The following is a 7,922-nucleotide window of genomic DNA, read 5'->3' as shown; positions in this document are numbered from 1 at the left end:
CAGACAGACTCCCGCATGCGCCCGACCGGGATCCACCCGGCATGCCCACCGGGGGCGACACTTTGCCCACCAGGGGGCGATGCTCTGCCCCTCCGGGGCGTCGCTCTGTTGCGACCAGAGCCACTCTAGCGCCTGGGGCACAGGCCAAGGAGCCATCCCCAGTGCCCGGGCCATCTTTGCTCCAATGGAGCCTCGGCTGCGGGAGGGGAAGAGAGAGACAGAGAGGAAGGAGAGGGGCAGGGGTGGAGAAGCAGATGGGCGCTTCTCCTGTGTGCCCTGGCCAGGAATCGAACCCGGGACTTCTGCATGCCAGGCCGATGCTCTACCACTGAGCCAACCGGCCAGGGCCTACAGCCCACTTTTGTATATCTGTTAGTAGTAAAATTTTCGAACCGCCCACTGGTTCCACAGTAATGGTGATTTATAAAGTAGGGAAGTAACTTTACTTTATAAAATTTATAAAGCAGAGTTACAGTAAGTTAAAGTATATAATAATAATTACTTACCAAGTACTTTATGTCGGATTTTCGCTAAGTTTGGCAGCATAAATCTTTATAAAACAACTTACTATAGTTAAATCTATCTTTTTATTTATACTTTAGTTGCTCCGCTACCGCCCACTGTGAAAGCTGGAACGCCCACTAGTGGGCAGTAAGGACCAGGTTAACAACCATTGGTTTAGGCTATTCTGGATTATTTGAATTTCCATATGCATTTTAGGATCAGCCTCTTAATTTCTGATCCTCTTGCAAAAGAAAAAAAAAACTCCTGGGATTTTTATACGGATTCCATTCAATTTATACATCAATTTGGAGAGAATTGCCATCTTAACAATATTCTTTCAATTCGTGATATGGAATTTCTTTCCATTTATGTAGGTCTTTAATTTCCTTCAGCTATGTATTTTATATTTTTGTGTGTGTGTGTCTTGCACTTTTTTGCTAATTTTTTTCAAGCATTTTATTCTTTCTGATGCTGTTGTGAACAACATTGTCTTTCTAATTTCATCCACATTTCTTATTGCTCATATAACAATTCAATGTGGAAATGATCGTCTTTTCAACAAATAGTACTAAGACAATTGGATATCCACAAGAAAAAGGTAAATTGAGATGATCCTTATCTCACACCATACACAAAAAATGACTCAAAATGGATCACAGCTAAAGTGAAAGCTGAAATTATAAAACTTTTACAAATAAACATAGGAAAGAAGCTTTATGATTAATTTTCTCGTGGCTGTATCATTGAGGGCTATACTAATTCACTTTCACCAACTTAACCAAATTGATATTTATTGAACACTCCAACCAACAACAGAATACACATATTTAAATGCACATGGAACATTTACCAGTATATATCATATTTTAAGCCATAAAACAAGTCTCAATGTATTGTAAAAGATTCAAGTAAATAACAGAAATGTTTTGCCTAACCACATGGTGCTGCAGTTGATACAGCTTCAGCCTGGGATGCTGAGGACCCAGGTTTTGAAACCCAGAGGTTGCCAGCTAAAGCATAGGCTCATTCGGTTTGAGCGTGGGGTCGCCTGTTTGAGCTTGGTATTATAGACATGACTCATGGTCACTGGCTTGAGCCCAAGGTCACTGGCTTGAGCAAGGTGTCACTTGCTTAGCTGAAGCTCCCTCCCACCCCCCAGCGTCAAGCACATATGTGAAAGCATTCAATGAACAACTAAGGTGCTACAAGTATAAGTTGATGCTGCTCATCTCTCTCTCTTCCTGTCTGTCCCTGTCTGTCCTTTTCTCTCTGTCTCTCGCTAAAAATAAATAAATAAAAAACAGAAAGATTTCTAAAAAATCCCAAAATATATTGCTCACAAAAATTACGGGATGTTTCAAAATGCACTTTCAAGATCAGGGAATGTGCAGATACTCCAGTATTTTCAGCCTTTTGTATAGTGCCATTTTCACCAATGAAATGAAAGTTGGTTTTGTATCTCATTTGCATAATCTAACAACTTGTTTTTACTTGTTTGCTTTTCTGATGTTCTTGTTTAATAAAAAAATCAAATGCTTCTTTTATTATTGCTTCATATTCATCTTGAAATATCCCCTAATTTTTGTGAGCAGTATATTATCCTGCTATCAAAACCAAAGAAATTACACCTGACCAGGTGGTGGTGTAGTGGATAGAGTGTCAGACTGGGATGTGGAGGACCCAGGTTTGAGACCTCGAGGTCGCCAGCTTGAGCGTGGGCTCATCTGGTTTGAGCAAAAGCTCACCAGCTTGGACCCAAGCAAGGGGTTACTCGGCCTGCTGTAGCCTCACGGTCAAGGCACATATGAGAAATCAATCAATGAACAACTAAGGTGTCACAACAAAAACTGGTGATTGATGCTTCTCATATCTCTTCATTCCTGTCTGTCTGTCCCTATCTATCCCTCTCTCTCTGACTCTCTCTCTGTCTCTGTAAAAAAAAATTACAAAAACAGAAAACCGCAGACCAAGATCTGTCATGGTTATATGCAAAAAAATCTAAGCAATCAACAAATGGTTTTGAGGCAGCTGGATATCCACATGTGGAAGAATGCATCTGGACTCCTATCTCATGCCATATGCAAATTTGAGTCATGGAACTTAAGACTTACATTTAGAACTACCATATTTCCCATGTATAAGACGCACACCTTTTTTGAAAAATGTGGGGTCTAAAAACTGGGTGTGTCTTAAACAGTGGTTGTCAAGTCATTTAAGAAGTGTGGCATTTCAAATGCCATAGATGGAACTGAGGACGAGGCAATATATGAAAACAGCGATTTGTCATCAGACACGGAAGAGGACAAGCTAACGGATGGGAGTTTTGACAGTGATGAGGAGTTGTATGAATTTTATGATGGATAAAACCTCTCTCTCTCCCTTTCTCCTCTCTAAAAAAAAATAAATAAATAAATAAAAATTTTAAAAAAATTAAAAATAAATAAATAAAATAAAATAAATAATTTAAAATTATTTAAAAGCTACATTGATATACAACTTCTCGCTCATCAGAATAGGTATAATCAAATAGACAGACAGAATCAAAGTTTTGATGAGGCTGTGGAAAAACTGGAAGTCTCAGACACTGTTGGTGAAACTTGAAAAATAGGTGGAGAGTTCATTACCGTGTGACCTAGGAATTACACTCTTAGTTATATATCCAAGAGAAATGATAATGTACGTTTACACAAAAACCTGTATACAAATGGTCATCATGTATGAAATGTTCAACATGGATGAACTTCAGAAAAAAAATTTTTTTAAGTAAAGGCAAAGATAAACAAATGGAACTACATCAAACTAAGAATCTTCTGCACAGCAAAAGAAAATTATACTAAGTGAAAGAAGCCAGTCACAATGTATTACATATTGAATGATTTCGTTCGTATCAAAGGTCCAGAATAAACAAATCTATAGAGACAGAAAGCAATTAGTGGTTGCCTAGAGCTGGGAAGGATTGGAGGGGAACAAGTCAGAAGGTCCAGTATGTATCTTTTTTTTTTAACACTCTATCAATTCTCCAAGTCTCAGCAGACACTGACTGGGAGGCCTGACTACCCAGAGATAGGTCAGATTTCACAGGTTAAAGGATCCATCCTACAAGATTGCCCCCACTTCACGTGCCAATAGCAAGTCCAGATTGTCATCTGTGCTCTGACCAACTGGCTATAAATCAGAAGTTCCCACAACCCCTTCTTAGGTTCAATTATTTTGTTAGAGAGGCTCACAGAACTCAGGAAAACGTTTACTTACTAGGTTAACTTTTATTAGAAAACAATGTGACTCAGGAAGAGCCAAATGGAAGAGATGCACAGGGCAAAGTATGGCAAGGGTTGCATTTGCAGAGTCCCCATGTTCCCTAGGCATGCCATTCTGAACCGTGTCCTTCTGAGGTTTTATGGAGGCATCATGACATAGCATGATTGATTAAATCTTTGATCATTAGTGATTTAATTCGATCTCTCCCCCCTCTCCCTTCCCCAGAGATGAAGGAAAGAAGGGCTGAAAGTTCCAACCTATTAATTATGGTTGGTTCCCTGGCAACAAGCACCCACCCATAGATTACTTAGGGGCTTTTCAAAAGTCACTTCATAAACATACTCAGGTGTGAAAGGCATTCCTTATGAATGATGAAAGGCATTCCTATCAGAAAACTCCAAGAGTGTTGGGAGCTTTGTGCCAGGACTCTGGGACAAAGCTCGATATAGTTCCTATTATACTATGGGGGGATGGCTATAAGGTTTCTTTGGGGGGTAATGAAACTGTTCTAAAATTTATTGTGGTAGTGCTTGCACAACTGTGTGAATATACTAAAACCCCTTGAATTGTACACTTTTAAAAAAGAGAGGAGGAGCTATTTACTATACACAAAAATCTGAACAAATCTGCATTTGAAAAAAGAAATCCAATCCCAAGAAGTTGCATCTTCTATGATTCTGTATAAGAAAATTCTGGAACTTACAGAGCAGATCAGTGGTTGCCAGGCATTAACGAGGGAGGAGGCAGGGGTTGGAGGGAAGCGGGTGTGCTACAAAAGGGCCACATGACTCATCCTTATGGCAATGGGACTTTCTGTACCTTGACTGCATCCATATCAGTATCCTGATTGTAGTATTAGAGTTTGCAAGGTGTTACCATTAGGGCAAAATACGTAAAAGATACACAGGCACTCTCTCTATATTACCTTTTATAATTTGTACGTGGATCTACAATTATCTCAAAATTAAAAGTTTAGCCCTGGCCGGTTGGCTCAGCGGTAGAGCGTCAGTCCAGCGTGTGGAAGTGCTGGGTTGATTCCCGGTCAGGGTACACAGGAGAGGCGACCATCTGCTTCTCCACCCCTCCCCCTTCTTTCTCTTTCTCTTTCTCTCTTTCTCTTTCTCTCTCTCGCTCTCACTCTCCCTCTCCCTCCCACCCTCTGTCTCTCTTCCCCTCCCGCAGCCACGGCTCGGTTTGTGCAAGTTCGCCCCGGGCGCTCAGGATGACTCCGTGGCCTCACCTCAGGAGCTAAAAGATCCCGTGGACCAGCGGCCTCAGATGGGCGGAGCATCACCCTTAGGGGGCTTGCCGGGTAAATCCGGGTCGGGGTTCCTGTGGGATTCTGTGTCTGCCTTCCTGCCTCTATCTTAATATTTTTAAAAAATTAAAAGTTTAGCCCTGGCCGGTTGGCTCAGCGGTAGAGAATCGGCCTGGCGTGCGGGGGACCCAGGTTCGATTCCCGGCCAGGGCACATAGGAGAAGCTCCCATTTGCTTCTCCACCTCCCCCCTCCTTCCTCTCTGTCTCTCTCTTCCCCTCCCGCAGCCGAGGCTCCATTGGAGCAAAGATGGCCCGGACGCTGGGGATGGCTCCTTGGCCTGTGCCCCAGGCGCTAGAGTGGCTCTGGTCGTCGCGGCAGGGCGACACCCCGGAGAGGCAGAGCATCGCCCCCTGGTGGGCAGAGCGTCGCCCCTGGTGGGCGTGCCAGGTGGATCCCGGTCGGGCGCATGCGGGAGTCTGTCTGTCTCTCCCCATTTCCAGCTTCAGAAAAATAAAAAAAAAAATTAAAAGTATACTTTAAAAAAGAATAAAATGGCATAATCAATGTAAAAGCACTCTTAGTCCATTCAAGCTGCTATAACAAAATAACAAAGACTAGGTGGTTTATAAACAACAGAACTTTAGTTCTTATAGTTGTGGGTGCTAGTAGTTCAAGATTAAGACGCCAGCATAGCTGGGTGAGAACTCTCTTCCTGATTCACAGCCAGTGCCTTCTTGCTGAGTCTTCACATTGTAGAAGGAGGCAAGGGAGCTTGCTGGGGGTCCCTTTTATAAGGGTACAAATCTCATTCGTGAGGGCTCCACCCTTGTGATCTAATCACCCCGAAGACCCCGCTTCTAATATCATCACCTTGGGGATTATGAATTTGGGAGGGACATGAACATTCAGACCATAACAAGAGCATTGTAAATTCTAAAATTATGTTCAAATAATTATTATGCATCTTTTATGAGAATGAATAGCATTAAACTGTTATGTCTTTATTCACTCACTAATTCAAAACAATATTTATTGAGCCCCTACTATGTTCAAGGACTAGGTTAGATATTACATGGCATACAATTTCATGAATTTATAGTAAAACCACAATTGTTGCCATGTTGCAAGTTTTGGCTGAGCCTGGGCCCTTTTGTGAAATGTCGGTTGAAATATAAAGATACTCTGGGGGAAAACATATTTTTATTTACTGATAACCACTAGTAGTTCTTTCTAATCAAGATCAAAAGTTAACTAATTATCTTTCATAGCTCTTATACCCAACTACATACATACTTGATATCCCCACTTAGGTATTTTGCTATCAAATCTTAAAAGTACTAAACTGAACTTTTTTTCTCACTCCCTAAATTTGTTTCCTCTATCACTTGTCTTCTGTATCTTAGTCTACTGCACTTATTCAAGCCAGAAGCATAGTGTTGGTCACATAAGTTTGTACATATGATGTAAAAAATTATTTTTTTATTTTGAAGGTGATGAGGGTCTATTTGCATCATTTCAGTAGGGGCAGGACATGATCAGACTTAAGTGATTGGATGAAGAGAGACCAAAGACTCAAATCCAGTAAAAAAATAATTATTATAGCTAACATTTATTGAGCATTTAATGTGTTACAGGTATTTTTCTAAGGGCTTTCCACTTATTCTAGTGCTTTATTATATTAATTCATTTAGTCCTCACAATTAGCCAATGTATTATTATCATAGCCATTTTAAAGATGAGGGGGGAAGTCACAGAGAGGATAAGTGAGTTACTCAAGTATTACAAAGCTAGTATTAATAAATAGCAGAGGTAAGATTCAAACCCAGAGAGTCCAGTTCAAAACTCATGCTTCTCGCCCTGGCCGGTTGGCTCAGCGGTAGAGCGTCGGCCTAGCGTGCGGAGGACCCAGGTTCGATTCCCGGCCAGGGCACACAGGAGAAGCGCCCATTTGCTTCTCCACCCCTCCGCTGCGCTTTCCCTCTCTGTCTCTCTCTTCCCCTCCCGCAGTCAAGGCTCCATTGGAGCAAAGATGGCCCGGGCGCTGGGGATGGCTCTGTGGCCTCTGCCCCAGGCGGTAGAGTGGCTCTGGTCGCAACATGGCGACGCCCAGGATGGACAGAGCATCGTCCCCTGGTGGGCAGAGCGTCGCCCCTGGTGGGCGTGCCGGGTGGATCCCGGTTGGGCGCATGCGGGAGTCTGTCTGACTGTCTCTCCCTGTTTCCAGCTTCAGAAAAATGCAAAAAAAAACAAAAACTCATGCTTCTCATCAGTATGCTCCCCCTTTCTATAATAGATTAGGGAAATAATCCAGACTTGAAATTGGAAGGGTCTGATACATGGCAAAAATGACAAAAAGGTGGAGAGATATGTGAAAGAGATTTGGGAAACAAAACTGACAATGTGAAGGAACAGCAGTGAAGCATAATGGATAAAGGAATCTAAGATGATTCTCAGACTTTTGACTTGACTTTCTGGGTAGTTGATGATGCCAGTCATGCAGATGTAAAAATGTAGAACTCTGGTGGGCAAGATAGAAATTATTGGACACTTTATATTTGAGGTGCCTGTGTGACAAAAAGAAAGCAATCAGAGATACTAGTCTGGAGCTCAAAAAAGAGATCTGGACTAGAGATGGAGATCTGGACTTCTCATGCAAGTGTTAAAGGCTTAGGAAGAGCACGTAGAATAAGCAAACAGGGTTGAAAACACAACTTGGGGAGCATCATCCTTTAGGAAGTAAGTATGCAAAAAGCAGCCAGCAGAGGAGACTTAGGAAGATAGTCTACAGCTAAGATACCGGAGAGAGTGGTGTCATGGAAGCCTACATGGAATTTCAACAAATACACAATTATCTTTAATCCCACTAGAAAGTAGACTCCATGAAGCCATGCAGCATTTCT

Source organism: Saccopteryx bilineata, chromosome X (genome assembly GCF_036850765.1).
Source record: "Saccopteryx bilineata isolate mSacBil1 chromosome X, mSacBil1_pri_phased_curated, whole genome shotgun sequence".
NCBI classification, from domain to species: Eukaryota; Metazoa; Chordata; class Mammalia; order Chiroptera; family Emballonuridae; genus Saccopteryx; species Saccopteryx bilineata.
This window is presented reverse-complemented; position numbering follows the sequence as displayed.